At 45.6% G+C, this 15,453-nt stretch overlaps 1 protein-coding gene across 2 annotated transcripts in view; it reads right to left on the reverse strand.

Moving 5' to 3' along the window:
• Positions 1-15,453, reverse strand: part of LOC123072249 (putative F-box/FBD/LRR-repeat protein At1g78760) — a 171,198-nt gene that overhangs the window by 14,200 nt on the left and 141,545 nt on the right. The window lies entirely within an intron of this gene.

Here is a 15,453-nt window from a genome sequence, read left to right on the forward strand (position 1 = left end):
ATGTCAACCACATTGTCCTAGGTAGCCCACTCCAGAGGTGACCTTTCCAACATCCGAGAACCTGATCCACCATTTCACCGCTTGGAAATTTATTCACGTTTGAAGAATCTTTTCTGATTCAACAACAAATTCATGATCCGAGAAAGCCTCTAGTATGTCAGCACATAAAATCCTCGTTGATGGTACGACTTTCTTGAGAACAAAGACATGCACTATACGATGGATGCCATCCACACGCTAAGGCATCATGTAGTGATACTGAACTTGATGATCAAGGGGATTACTTTTACTAAAATGGAATTTACACTTAATCTTCCTATAGGGAGTTGACTGTAGACAGGATTAAATACCCAAACAATTTTTTGTGGAAGGCTAAGATACATCCTATAATCTAAGTCTTCATGTGGCTGGTTGTTAGAAATATCATACTAACCAAAGATAAATTGGCTAGAAGGATCTGGATTGGTGAAAGGTCTGTCCTTTTTGTGGTAGAGAGGAGATAATAAATCACTTGCTTTGAAATGCTCAATTTCCAGAATGTTATGGTTTTTTCTAAAATGCGCCTTTAATTTAGTGCGCTTGATAACATACATGATATGTTTCAAGTGTGAATTAAGAAATTTGAAAAGAAAAGAAAAACATCTTATGATAGTGGGGGTCTCAACTGTATTTTTGGACAATTTGGAGGTTGAGGAATAATTTTGCGTTTGAAAACATAAAATGATAAGCATTCCTTGTGTTCTTGTTAATATGATTGCTCATTGTCTTAATGATTGGATAATTTTGCAGAGAAAGTTGGAAATCAAGAAGTACCGAGCTGACGAGTAAGAATTTTCGAGTATAGCTGACGAAGTCTTTAAGTGGTACGTGGCAGGCGGGTAGGGATGAGTAAAATCACGGTGGGATGATGTTTCTCCTTTTTAGCTTCTCTTACTGTCAGCTTTTGGTCTTGAAAACAGATGAGATGGTCTATAATATATACCTTCAGATGTTTTGTTGGTTGGGTAAAGATAGTGAACTGCCATGTTTTGCTATTGTGGACTACTGTGACCTGAGGACCGACACGTGGAAGCCCAGGAAATGTAGTTCCCTACTTCATACTTCTACTTTTGTTGCTTCGGTAGTAGTCTGTAAGAGACACTTTGGTTTCATTAAATAAGATCAGATATGCCGCTCTCTGAAAAAAAGTTAAATTAAGCAAAATATGTGTTTCTATTCAAACATCAAGACGGGTTGAACTTCCGAGGCCAGTTTTGTTTCCTCAATTGCCAACACTCGATCTTGACTTGAAGATTGGTAATCAGCAACAACCTTGTACTATTTTGTGAAATTTATTATTCTATAAATGAGTAAACATAAACGGTATGTTGTTGACCGACTGAAAGACCAGCTGCTCACTACTTTATAGTCAAAGCGCAAATTTAGCACTGCCACGGTAGGGTTAACATGTGTTGGATGGTTGCTGATCAAGAAGGAGTTCCCTCAAAGAGGGAGACCAGCAATTTGGATGTTGGAAGCCAAATTTGGAGTATTAAGTTGAATGGACTGGCATGATACCATATTTGGATTCTGGACACTGCTCTTTTCCACTTTGTGTCGCATTTTTTGTTGATGTTTTCTTAATGCACTGGTATAAATAAGAGATAGTGTATTGGTGTATCTGTTTTTTCTTGGACGAGAGACCGCCGGAATGAGGAGAAAAGAAAAGAAAAGGGAGTAACTAATCAACAGGTACCTCTTCGGGGGAAACTCCATAGGCGCGCGGGAGCCGCTCCAACCGCTGTGTGGTGCGCCCAACAGCCGCCACGTGTTGCGTGTTGGATGCACCCATGGGAACTCATTCTTTTGCATGTGTTTTTTTTTTATGTTTTCTGATTTCCTTCATTCACAGGTTTTCTCAAACAGAAATTGTTTTTACCTCGCATGAAGCTTCCCGTATAAAACACAGTTGTGCTTCACGGTGAAGTATTGAAGCACAATTGTTCTTCGGATGTGCTTCCCGAAAGTAAAAGCACGGTCATGCTCCGGTGTGAAGCACAGTTGTGCTTCCTAAAAAGTGAAATTGACATATATGCTTCCGACAGAAGCATGAATGTGTTTCCCGGGAAATGAAAAACACAGATGTGTGTGAAGCACAAATGTGATTCCCGAAAAGTGAAAAGGGATAATTGCGCTTCCCAAAAAAGTGAAAAACATAGTTGTGCTTATGGTTTCCGATTTTGTAGGTTTATAATTTTTTTTGGTTTTATGTTTTGAAAAAATGTTCGTCAGAACCTATCAACACGGGATCTAATTTCGAAGATCTCGACGCGAGAAATGCAATGTTGAAAATGGTTCATGATTTAGACACACGGTTCAAGAGATAAACATTTTAAAAAAGAATCTACAAAAAAAGCATAAATATTCCAAGGTTGCACAAGAGTCGCACATACTATGCGCCACGAGACGACGAGAAGAGTGACATTTGCAAGAGATGCCCTGTAGTTAGTGATTTCGAAAAGAAAAATATATTGAAGCAGGTCATCCATTAATGGGTTGATTTTATGACCTGAATTATCAAGTGGGCCTCGGGCCACCCATAGCGTCAACATCCTAGTAATGCTACACCTAGGTAGGAGTAGATTTTTACGTGCTTTAACGGAGGAGCTCCTGTTGGACGCTCTTTGTGTCAAACTGGCGTCGCCACGCACAGGGAAGCAACCTAACTGGGCCGGCCCATCGCGTTGTACCGTTGTAAGGAAAAGAAAGCAAAAAAGAGAGGCAGGCGCGATGGCAGGGCTCGAACCAGCGGCCAACAACTTACTCCCAGCCACTCCAACTGACAAGCATTGCTTGCGGTAGAACAACACATATCTAAAATAACTTAACACAGTCATACAACCGGACCTGCCTACTGTATTGAACCAGAATTAGTTACTGTATATTATGAAAAAGTGCAGATTTTTTCTGAAGGTGTATATTATGAAAAAGTGAGAACATTTTTTGAATTGTTGAACATTTTTTTTAGACGGGAACATGTTTTTGCATATGCGAACAAAAAATTGAAACTGCAGAAAATGTTTTGGAAAAACATGAACCACCCTTTGAAGTAACAAACAATTATGAAATTTCGAACAAATTTTTAAACCGCCATTTTTTGTTCAATTTTTCAACAAAGATTTAAAAATTGGAACATTTCATGAAATTACAAAAAATGGAATCTTGAACATTTTTTGAATTTTTGAACAAAAAGTTGAAAATGGAACTTCAGGACATATATAACAAAAAATTGGAAACACGAACATTTTTTAATATTCCTTAACCAGTTTTCAAACATGCACATGTTTTAATTTTCGGACCAAATTTTGCAACCGCGAACATTTTTTGCAATTCCAGAAGTTTTTTTTGAAAGATGAACATTTTCTAAATTTGTGAACAAATTTTGAAATACATGAACATTTTTCAAAAGTCCTGTACATTTTCTGAATTTGTGAACAAAAACTTGAAAGTGGAACGATGACTTGGGTCAAAGTGTACATTTTTCAAAAGTCTGGTACATTTTCTAGATTATAAATGATTTTACAGTGCTTATTTTATGGGTAGCCAAACTGGTCAACGAATGATCTTATTGGTCACAAAAATAAATCTTTTATAATCTAGAAATCAATAGTGCATCCGCAGTAAGAATATACACGGTAAATCATTGGTTTTCTTCCTAAAACACTAAAACAGTGTATACATACACGTTGACTCTGCTCTTTCTCTGCGGTGAATCAGTCAGAATCTGTTAGCAGAACAGAACCCTTGGTTACCCTGGTACTTGCCGTAAAGATTCATTTGCTCAAGGAGTCAAGTGGCCAGTGGGATTATGTTAGTATAACCTAATTCTTTGAAAGTTGAATAATAGTCTTTGGTTAACTGTTCTTCCCATTTCTTGTTTGTCACCGGTTTCCTGAGAATGAACAGCAAAAACCACCACATTTGAAGTTTGCATCCAGATTTGCCACCACATTTCTTGTGCGTCTCAAAGATCTACATCTTTGCTTGCTAATTTTCTCAATAAACATAAATGACCGATTTGAGGCAGTTAACCCCGATTTCTGACGCGGTTGGCCCACCGGTCAGGTGCCACGTCGGACAAGTGAGACGGCGAGTGGGTTGACGGCTATTAGGTCTCGCGTGCTAGGTACAGAACAGGGGTGACGGGTAGCATCTCGTCGCCCACTCCACTCCCACTCATCCAATCCACCCGCTCTCTCTTTCTCTCTCCGCTCTGCCCTCCCCCCTCTTGTCGCCGACGAGCCCCTCGCCGCTAAGGCACTGTTTCCTCGCCGTCATTCAGTGATGTCGTTGTGGAAGGATGGAGAGGAGAGAAGCGACAAGGAGTTGGTCAGCATGGGCATGGAGATCTGGATAAGTGCTCGGCTTTTCACCTAGGGGTTAAGGTTCATGTTTTGTTTTCGATTTCAGACCCTGTTCAAGCACTTGCAAGATATGGGAGATGTTTCATGAGGAAAATCATGGCAGGATGATGGATCATGAGGTCCATCAGAAAGACATTGCCAAGCAGAACAAGGAGTTGGACCATCTTGGCACACAATACAACTAGCTGATCGATCATCTTGACCTCTCCTTCCCTCCTCCCCCCGCGTCGTCCCTGCGGGCAACCGGGGGGAAACCCTAGGGCGTCGTCGGCCGGTTCCCCTCCCCTCGTCTTCCTCCCTCGCCGCCGCCCGTTCGCGCCGGCGGGCGAAGCCCGTTTGGTGCTGGCGGTGGCGGGGCCTCGTCTCTCCCTGCTCGGGCGGCGGCGGCGCGGGGCGCCCTGCTCGTACAGCGGCGTTGTGCTTTCGGGGGGCGCGGCGGCGTGGCTGCTTGGTCCGGCGGCGGGGCTGCTGGTCCGGGGTGGCGACATGGAGGGCCTCACGGTGGTGGGCGCACCCGTGGCGGCGGCGGATCTGACACGGCGGCAGCGATGCTGGTGGTTGCGGGCGAGCCGGTTTCCGGCCAGATCCGGCTAGATTTCTCACCGGGGACTCGGCTGGCGGCGCAGGGCGGAGGCCGGGGCTCGTCCTGGTCGCGGATTCGGGAGGGGATGGCGGCGGCTGCCAGCCTGCTCCTTGGATCTGTCACTGGGCCGTCGGCGGGCGGCTCGGAGCAGTCCCTCGGGGTCCCGGCGTGGATGTGGGGTTCCACGGCGTGGTGGTGGCCCATGGCGGTGGTCTGGGTCGTTTCAAGGCGGTGGCTAGACTTCTTCAGCGTCTGCCTGTCGGTGAGCGCCCTTGACGATCTTCGATTCCTCTCCCCGTCGTTCAGTCGCTACCTTCATCGGAGGGTTGGCCCTCCCACAGCGACGCCCATCACCCGTCTCGCGCCCGGCGACAGGACCGAGCTCGTCTCGCGCCCGGCAGCAGGACCGGACTCGTCTCGCGCCCGGCAGCAGGACCGAGCCCGTCTCGCGCCCTGCAGCAGGATCTGACTCGTCTCGCGCCTGGCTGCAGGACCGAGCTCGTCTCGCGCCCGGCAGCAGGACGGGTCGATGGTGGCCAGGTTTGGCCGGACTTCGGGTCTCGACGCTGGGGACTGCTCAGGAGTGCGAAAGGCGGTTCCTTTCCATTCGTCTCTTTAGTTGGGGGTAGCGGTGGGTGACGGGTGAGGTGGCGTCAAGGTCATGGATGCTGGGGCGGCGGCCCTGGTGGTGGTGTCGCGGTGCTCCTGGGCAAAGCCCGTGACTTGGTGCTGCCTGGTGGCCATGGCCGTGTGGGCAGCGTGGTACCAGGGTGCGGCGTTCGGTGGCGGTGAATATTGGTCGGGATGAAAACCTGTTCTTATCTTCGGACTGACCTGCGACGGCGAAGCTCGTTCCCTGTACATTTATGGGTAGCCAAACTGGTCAACGAATGATCTTATTGGTCACAAAAATAAATCTTCTATAATCTAGAAATCAATAGTGCATCCGCAGTAAGGATATACACGGTAAATCATTGGTTTTCTTCCTAAAACACTAAAACAGTGTATACCATACACGTTAACTCTGCTCTTTCTCTGCGGTGAATCAGTCAGAATCTGTTAGCAGAACAGAACCCTTGGTTACCCTGGTACTTGCCGTGAAGATTCATTTGCTCAAGGAGTCAAGTGGCCAGTGGGATTATGTTAGTATAACCTAATACTTTGAAAGTTGAATAATAGTCTTTGGTTAACTGTTCTTCCCATCTTCTTGTTTGTCACCGGTTTCCTGAGAATGAACAGCAAAAAACCACCACATTTGAAGTTTGCATCCAGATTTTCCACCACATTTCTTGTGCGTCTCAAAGATCTGCATCTTTGCTTGCTAATTTTCTCAATAAACATAAATGGCCGATTTGAGGCAGTTAACTCCGATTTCTGACGCGGTTGGCCCACCGATCAGGTGCCACGTCGGACAAGTGAGACGGCGAGTGGGTTGACGGCTATTAGATCTCGCGTTCTAGGTACAAAACAAGGGTGACGGGTAGCATCTCGTCGCCCACTCCACTCCCACTCGTCCACTCCACCTGCTCTCTCTCTCGGCTCTGCCCTCCCCTCTTGTCGCCGCCGAGCCCCTCGCCGCTGAGTCACTGTCTCCTCACCGTCGTTCAGTGATGCTGTCGTGGAGGATGGAGAGGAGAGCAGCGAGAAGGAGTTGGTCGGCATGGACATGGAGATCTGGGTAAGTGCTCGGCTTTTCACCTAGGGGTTAGGGTTCATGTTTTGTTTTCGATTTCAGACCCTATTCAAGCACTTGCAAGATATGGGAGATGTTTCATGAGGAAAATCATGGCAGGATGATGGATCATGAGGTCCATCAGAAAGACATTGCCAAGCTGAACAAGGAGTTGGACCATCTTTGACACTCAATACAACTAGCTAGTTGATGATGTGATAAAGCTCTTTGATTGGAGGGATGCAGAGTGCCAGAACAAGAAGTGGCAGCTAGATAACTCCTAAGTGCTTTTCTGAACTGACATCAGTAAAGCACAATTTCAAGCAGAGTTTCTCATGAGCATGTGGCATTGTCTCATCATATGACTTCTTAGGCTTGGCCCTCTTGTCTTGGCTCTTCCTTCCACAAGGAAGTAGTATAGCTTGTATACTAGCCTCGTCATATGAATCACCGATGTCATAGTCTCCAGGGAAATAACCTGAATCATCAGATGGAATAAAATCAGGAATGACCTCACTCTCAGCCTGATGGGGACTTCTTGTAGTTGGTCCAGCTTTCCCTACTTTCTTAAATGTTTGAGGAAGTGGTGTCTCAAGTTCTGTGTCTGAGTCCTCTACCTCTGGGCACATCTCTTTCACTTCCGTGTCTCCTTGAAAGTGAACCATATGATCTTCCCTTTGCTTTCTTCTCTACCTCAGCTGCTCAATAATCACATCTTCCTCCTCTATAGCTCTGTCACGATCATCTGGTTTGTACTCACACCAGTTGAAATCAACAAATCCCTCATCATCAGAGAGGCCATAGTATTCTTGTACTTTCCCTTTGCCCCTTGCCTTTTTGCAAATTAATGCTCTCATGTGTGTTAACATAAACTAGATCTTCACCTAGTTGTGCAGTACGGATAGGCACAACATACAACTCCTCACTGTTAGATTCTTCAAAGAGAAACAATACCCCAGCCTCATCTATACTTATTATGTTGGATTGCCCAACTGTGCCTATTGGTAATATTTCCTCAACATAGTATCCCGTATTCAAATCTCCCGGATTAGGCACAACAGCCTTAATTACAGTGATGTTCAACAACTTCTTGTCAGCATACTGATCAAGCATCTCCTCTACCCTATCTTTACTGTCTATCACCTGCATATCTGCTTCCCCCTTTCCATCTTCTTTCACATAGAACATCTAGTCAGCTTCAGTATATCCCTCCTCAGTCTCCATCAGTGTTAACATGTTACATAAAGGTTATTTTTGAAAGAGAAATGGCCCTCTCCAAGTTGTCTCTTCCTTGAAAATGAAACCTAATTTCCCATATCTCATGATCCAAACTATACAGAAAATAAATAGAATTACTAATTTATTGAATTTGAATCACTGTCTATTATATTGATTTATTGCTTTACTTAACTATTATAATTGAATCATATATTTATCCATCAGTCTTTACTTTAGGTGTAACATAAATAATTATTGTAACAGAAATAATTACTACATGTCACCTAAAAATCCGTAGGTCAACCGGACACTCATATGTAATATTCCTGTACTGCATAAGTAGAACCTTGCAGTAAACAAACACTCATATGCAAAACAAACCATATATGTAACTCAACATGTCAATCAATAAAACAATGCGTTAAACAAGCAGGCTGTAAATCAACATGTAATTCGAAAGCAGTAAATTAACATGTAATTACATACCACATTGAGAGAGCAAATCCTAGCCCTACACTCTAACTCCAGATCCTGGCCAGTGTCACAAACCCTATTCCTAACTCTAAATCCATATGAATCAAGTAAATACCTAACCCTAAATCAGACAAAACCTATAAATGCCACAAAGAGAAGGGGAGGGGGGGGGGGAGCAGAAAGGCTTACCAGACGCCATTCAAATCTGAATCCCACTTATGGTCTTCGCACACGCCGGAAGCCCTTATCTTGCGGGCCAGGGCCGCCGCCACCCGCCGCTCCATATCAAACTCCGGCGGCGAATGGGTTCGCTCTAGCGAAGGAGCCCGCTGCGTCGGCAAGCTACTGCTACCGAGCTGGTTGTCCACCTCAGAGAAGCCACCACAATCGCCTCCCGTCCCTCCGCCGCCTACCGTATTGGAAGAGCGGGACAGAGGGAGGTCGGGCTGACAGGTGGGCCAACCGTGTCAGAAATCGGAGTTAACTACCTCAAATCGGCCATTTGTGTTTATTGAGAAAATTAGCAAGCAAAATGATAAATTTTTGAGATACGGAAGAAATATGGTGGCAAATCCGGATGCAAATTCAAATATGGTTGTTTTTGGCACTTCAGTGGCTTCCTGGAGCTAGCACCCGGTCCGCCCCGTTTGGCGGCCGCCGTGAAACCTGAAATGCGCGTCAACGGAAAGCCCCAAAAAGAAAGAAAAGGAAATGCGTCTCGATATAAAAAGAGGAACGCGGGCGGGAGGACGTGAAGAATAGAGGAAGCTTGGCACACCTGTCGGGCCGATATTCTTCACGCACGTGATAAGCAAGCGCAGCCTGCACCAGGGTTCTAAAAGTCAAGGCGCGTGGTCGGTGCAAATAAACGTTGCATGCATGGATTTTGGGGCACAACTACTCATAAGAGCATATATGCCATTTGCTGGCCCGCCTCGCCAACACAAATGTAGATCGAACCTGACGGAAGCGACAGTGTGTGGGTATATATATGTGCACGAAAGAGCATATATGCCATTTCGTGCCGGCAAGTGCAAAGACTAGCTAGGCAGGATGCATTCCCCAGCGATAGATACTTGCTTGCATGCATGCCCTCGGGCCTGCCTTTGGGTTGGCCCGTACGTGGCAGCATATATACACCTGTCACCGGCAGCCCATTTAGGACAATAACCGAGCCTAAAGCGAGCCTTCTCACGAATTAAGCGTTTCTGGCCGTCCGTTCGCGTGATCTGGTCGATCTGAGCCGTTAGATCTGCTGCCAATTTCGAGCTCCACCGCAGTTATTTTGGCTAACCCGCACGCTTGATCGTCCACCCGTGCGCCGATCGCTATCACCCCGAGGAAAAAGCGTTCGGTCGCTGCTAGAGGGAAGGTCAACAGGATTGATTGGCTCGATCCAGCCGAGCGCGATGCAGGGGACGCGGGGATCCCTGGATCCAAGCGATGCATGTGATTTGTCTTTGAGGGGAACCAACTCACGGGTGTGATACGGGTCGAGGCAATAGGCATCCGGGTGTTCGGCAATTCCGTGAGGTAGATCGACAATCGAAACTGATCCTTTGGGATTTGAAGAAGGCAATCAATCTTCAGTTTCTAGAGTCATTTATGGTGGATTATGTATGCCACTCGCCTATGGCGATTAACGAAGGTGCGTGTCTTTCTATTTTCAGATCTATGTTGTATATATGCTCCCTCGCCCGGCCCTCCCAATCACCTTCTTACTCAGCACGGTTCTCGGCTAGGTCGGCCTCTAGCTTTGTTCCCCCCTTTCCTGTGCTATCCCTTCTTCCACTCATACTAATATCTTTCAATTCCTATTCCATGCAGGTGGTGATTGTTATTTCACGCCGGTGAGGAGATATTGCACAAAGCATAGGTGACCAAGGTCCACCCCTCAGTCAGTTTGGGACATCCAAAATCCTCACCATCAGGTAAAACCTTGTACGAGTGTGATGCCTGATGATTTTGAGAAATGCTTAATACAAGAATGGTTGAAAGTACACAAAGCTATTGTCAATTAAGTAAAAGATGTACTTTATTTTTTAACATAAAAATAAAGGGTGGTTTCAGTTTGATAAAAAAAGTGTAACAAAGAAGTAAATAGATGTGTCTGTTTATGTTCCTTATGCTATGCTTGATACAAAGCTATGTCTCACTCTTTCATATAAGTATAGGTTCTGTTTCAATAGTTTGTTCACTTATCTATATATGTGTTCTCCGGTAGGGAACCATGTCCATCAGCCGGCATAACTCTTGAGGTGTGGAAATAAAAATAGAGCGCCTAATTAATTTTGTTGTGTCATCCTCATTTCTTGCTTACAATCATTGTTGCCAAAATTTGTTATTAACCTGAACCTACAGTGATGATGGAATACAGACTTTCGGAAGCAGAAGTTCACCAAGCAGGAGCAGAAATCGCCTGAGTTGTACCTAGATTGTGGGCAGTATATGAACTTCTGCATTTGGATAGTCACTACCGGTGTGATTGTGGTTTTATAGGAGATGTGTTTGACGACCGTTTTGCTGTAGCTGTTACAATTGTCCGTGCAGTGCTCATTGTCCCCCCCCCCCCCCCCCCCAACCCCCATTGAGCTTCTTGAATTTTGAGTCAAATTTTGACCATCTATACGACTAACAAGATATGCTTTGTATGCTACAAAATGTACTCAAAAGGAGATTCTCACAGCATAATTTTGTTACATATATTTTATATTTTATTAATTAAATTTATGGTCAAAGTTTGACACTAAATACAAGCGGACCCAATAAAACCCAAACGAAGGGAGTATTCTTATACAAAATCAAACTATTGTCTTCTTAACATCCAACAAATTCCTGAGCACAATAAACTCATATTATTTGTTCCACCAATAAGTAACATGCTCACGACAAAATAAACAAGCACAAACGCACACACCATAAGTTGAATTTCGGGTCAAAAAACATGATTCATAGATAATACTACCCTTAAATATAATGTATGATTATATGATGATTAAATTACTACATTTATATATAATTACATCAATCATTAATATTATACTGGCAAAATGGACGGGCGCAGCAACGTGCGTCGTCGACGATCTAGTGTCACCAGACAACATCGAACAAGCCTAGCTAAGCCCCCCCCCCCCTCTCTCTCTCCCTATCGACGGATGGCCACGTGCCCCCCTTCCTCTCCTCGCTGCCGGTCGTTTAGCTTAGCTACGCACCACGGCGTACGTGCAGTGGAGCAAGGAGCTTGGATCGTGGCGTCGGCGAACCACAGCAACACGGGGAGGCGCAAACCCTCGGTGTGGGACGACTTCCACCGCGTCATCGTCTCGGGCGCCGCCGGAGCGTGTGCCATGGCGAGGTGCAACAGGTGCGGCACCACCCTACAAGCCAGCGCAAAGAAGCACGGGACCTCGCACCCACTGGCGGAGCTATGTGAGGGCCAAACCAGGCCATGGCCCGCCCTACTTTTCTGCAAAAATACATATTTGTAACTAGGCCCAAGCCACGCACTACAACACAGGCCAGCTACAGCAGCCCAGGTGTAGCACAGGTTCAGTTTGGCCCGCCCAACATTCTCTGTGTAATATTGCTCACGAATTTAGGAGCTTGAATATTGAGGCTCACAAGCTCGCGAAGCATGCATTATTCCTTCCGGCTGGCCGACATGTTTGGTTGGGACAGCCGGGCGGTCTTTCTTTCGTCCCTGTAAACATTGTGACGTCGGAATAAAAAGCTTCGGAGCTTGTCTAACAAAAAAAAAACCTAAGGCGGCACGCCAAAAGCAGCTGCTGTGAGAAGCGGGCGGCCCTACGGGAGGCGGCGCCGGCGCCGGCTGACGACGACGACAGCGACGTGGCCAAGTGGGTGGAGGATCTTTGGGTTGTGCCTGAGGTCGACTCCGACGGCCGCCTCATCATCGAAAGAGGGGCCGAGCTAGTGGATGCTGGCGGCCATGCGCCGGCCGCCGGAGATGATGGACGCCTTTCCGCCAACTTCATTCCAGGTATGTACGCCGTCGTACGTGGTACGTAGCGCCGTCGTCTCAATCTTAATTTGCCTTCATGAACTAACCCATGCATTGCATACATTCAGTTCACTGGCCTGAGATCGACCTTTTTATGTGCAGATGCGCTGCCCCAGGCACCGTCTTCGTCATCCAGGCGCTTCTTCCAGAAGAATAGAGAGAGGCAAGTGTTTACGTGCCCAGTGATCACATGTTCTATAATACTCCCTCCGTCCTATAATAAAAGCGTTTTTACACTAATCTAGTATCAAAAACGCTCTTATATTATGAGACTGAGGGAGTACTAACGTACTATGACCTCCTCGTAGAAGAAAACACTACGACATCTAATCACTTCGTAATTGACAGCCATTGACCATTTCCAACTGTAAATGTGCAGGTCTGCAAGCTTGGGTTCGCATGAAGGAGAGACGCCGGAAAACGACCATTCTTCTCGTGCCAAGGACTGGGCGGCGACCTTTGACAAGTAGTCCATTATTTGCTTGGACCTTACTTTTGGATATGGTGATATATGGTGATTGATTCATACTCGTTTAGATCACGGAGTTGTATATAATTATATACTGATTGGTTGACCTAGCTAGAATATGTTTACCTTGGTTTCATTCTTTACTCAGCAGAGCACTACACATGCATAGAGCTATAGGGTGCACTAGGTAGAAGAGCGGGCAATTACGTGTAACGATGCCAACATTTGTGCCACAGATAGTCATCCTCTATTTTGTTTTCGATGGATGCAAAATAACCTCCTCTTTATCTCAGCATGTTGTGTGCATTTTTGTTCGTGCATGGACGGCGGCAAGCTAGCTCTTCTTGTATCCGTATTTGTTTCTTCCTGTTCATATTCATTACAATTTTCATCTCCATTGGTTAATTGGTCAACTGCTATGTAGAAAGGAGCCAATAGGATTATCCCATTCCTTTCCGAGCAATGCTACACGCACCGGATGATTTTTTCTAAGATTTACAGGGATGCTTAGGTGGGATAACTTGATTGGAAGGAAAGGGGATGAGGGGCCCACACCCCCTGAAAATCAGGGGGCGGTGAAGATAAGTTAACGAAGGGATCGTGTAAAACGTCCGTATTACTCCGTTAGTCTAGAATTTTCGTTCCTTTCCCACGTCCCTGGCCGGCTTGGTTCCATGGATCGGTGAAGTGTATTATATATGTTTCTACGCAAGAAAATTGTACAGTAAATAGGATGTTTCTTTCCATTGAATTTCCTGCTGAAATCCAGCACCTCTCGAGTTCCAACGCGGTAGACGACATAGTATGGACTTACTACGTACGTGAGAACCTTTTCCTAGAATATTATATCAAAAGGAAAAGAAAATATAAGGAAATAGTGGACTAGTATACTGAAATCATCAGACAGTGAAACACCATAAGCAAAACGTGGAAGTTGACCATTAGCCGTGCCCCACCGAGGACGGCAAGCAAATGTGAACGTGCATTATGTCTTCAGAAAATCCGTGTGTGATCCTCAAAAAAAATAAAAACCCATGTGTGCTTGGATGCATGGACAGTGAGGTATGCATGGGTTTTCATACCAAAACAATAGCGTGCGTGCGCATGCTCTGCTCTTACTCTGAGCAGTCTACCTATGTTTCAAAATATATGACGTTTTGGTAAGCCGTTTAGCATACCAAAATGTCATACATTTTAGAACGGAGGGAATATTCGATAAGCATAACTAACATGGAAATGTTCTCTCAAACAGATGGACAGTGTCCTTGTCACGCCTACACCATGACGGCGTCAGTGCTGTAATCGTGACATAGTAGAGATCAGGTGGGACCTGATAGTTAGTTTCAAAAGAAAAAAGGGTGGGACCTGATAGTCAGTGTGTGTGTGACCTTGTAGGTGGGCCAGGAGGCTTTGAGTGGCTCTACCGTGTAGGTGGGTGAGGGGGAAAATATCAAGTGATACAGCTCACCACATGATACCTGCTCCAGGATTGTGTGGTGCGTTGGACTTATATGCAAGGGACGGGATCAACTCGCTCAGCATTTACACGTGCCCCCTTGGTACATTTGCATCCGCACTCCGAAAATAGCCTATATTTGCAAACTCACAACAGATTTCCACATCTCTCATCAAGATCCCAATAGTTTTGAGTTTTGCCTACAAGTATTGAATATTGTAGCCCGGTTGGTCATATTTGAACCAAACCAAGAGGCATGGATTGAAGCTCATAAAAGAAGCGCTACTTCATGCCACACGCCCAATAAATACTACTCATCCCTACTCCGCGCGTGTGGCACGAAGAAAATATGCCCACACGTCCTGGCGCAGCTTAATAGGTACCCGCGGGATGACGATTTAGTTACCATCCGGGATGACAGATGTAGTTATTCGGGATGGCAAATATGATTGTAAAAGCATGACAACTATTTCTGTTTTGGTTAACTATAGTTGACATGTCTAATTTATGATAGTTGCTGCGTGTAATCAAACCATAGTTGTTGTGTTTGATTAACTACTTGCCACATATGATCAAACAATAGTTGCCATGTGTGTTTACCAATTGCCACGTGTGGTTAATCACAGTTGCCATGTATGTTTACCTGATTGCCACATACGCGCAACTGCAGTTGCCTTCTAGCAAACGAATCATAATTGCCATGTGTGTTTACCTAGTTGCCACGTACGCGCAACTGTAGTTGCCATCCAACAACGTACGACTGTCCTGTGGGCGAAAAACAGTTCACCCACACGCGCGTAGACTAGGTGGTGAATGTGCGGGCAGAAACTAGTTCGCCCACACAACGCAGCTGGCAACCGCGTGTTGTGGGCGTGTGGGCGACCTCTCCAACGCCCACACACCGGCCTTGTCCTACGTGGCACGCGAAAACTGCCTCGGTGTGTCAAGATTCGCGCAAACTTAACTGGACGGTGATCCAGGCGTGTGGGCGAGTTGCAATGTTGCTACACGTGTGGGCGTTAGTGTTATCGTATGATTAAGAGCGGCATGAACCAGAATGAGCAGAGTATCCACACATATATTTTGATTAGTACTCCCTTCGTAAAAAAAAAATACAATTATAGTGATTTATATGTTCTTATATTTCTTTACTGAGG

Source organism: Triticum aestivum, chromosome 3B (genome assembly GCF_018294505.1).
Source record: "Triticum aestivum cultivar Chinese Spring chromosome 3B, IWGSC CS RefSeq v2.1, whole genome shotgun sequence".
NCBI lineage: Eukaryota > Viridiplantae > Streptophyta > Magnoliopsida > Poales > Poaceae > Triticum > Triticum aestivum.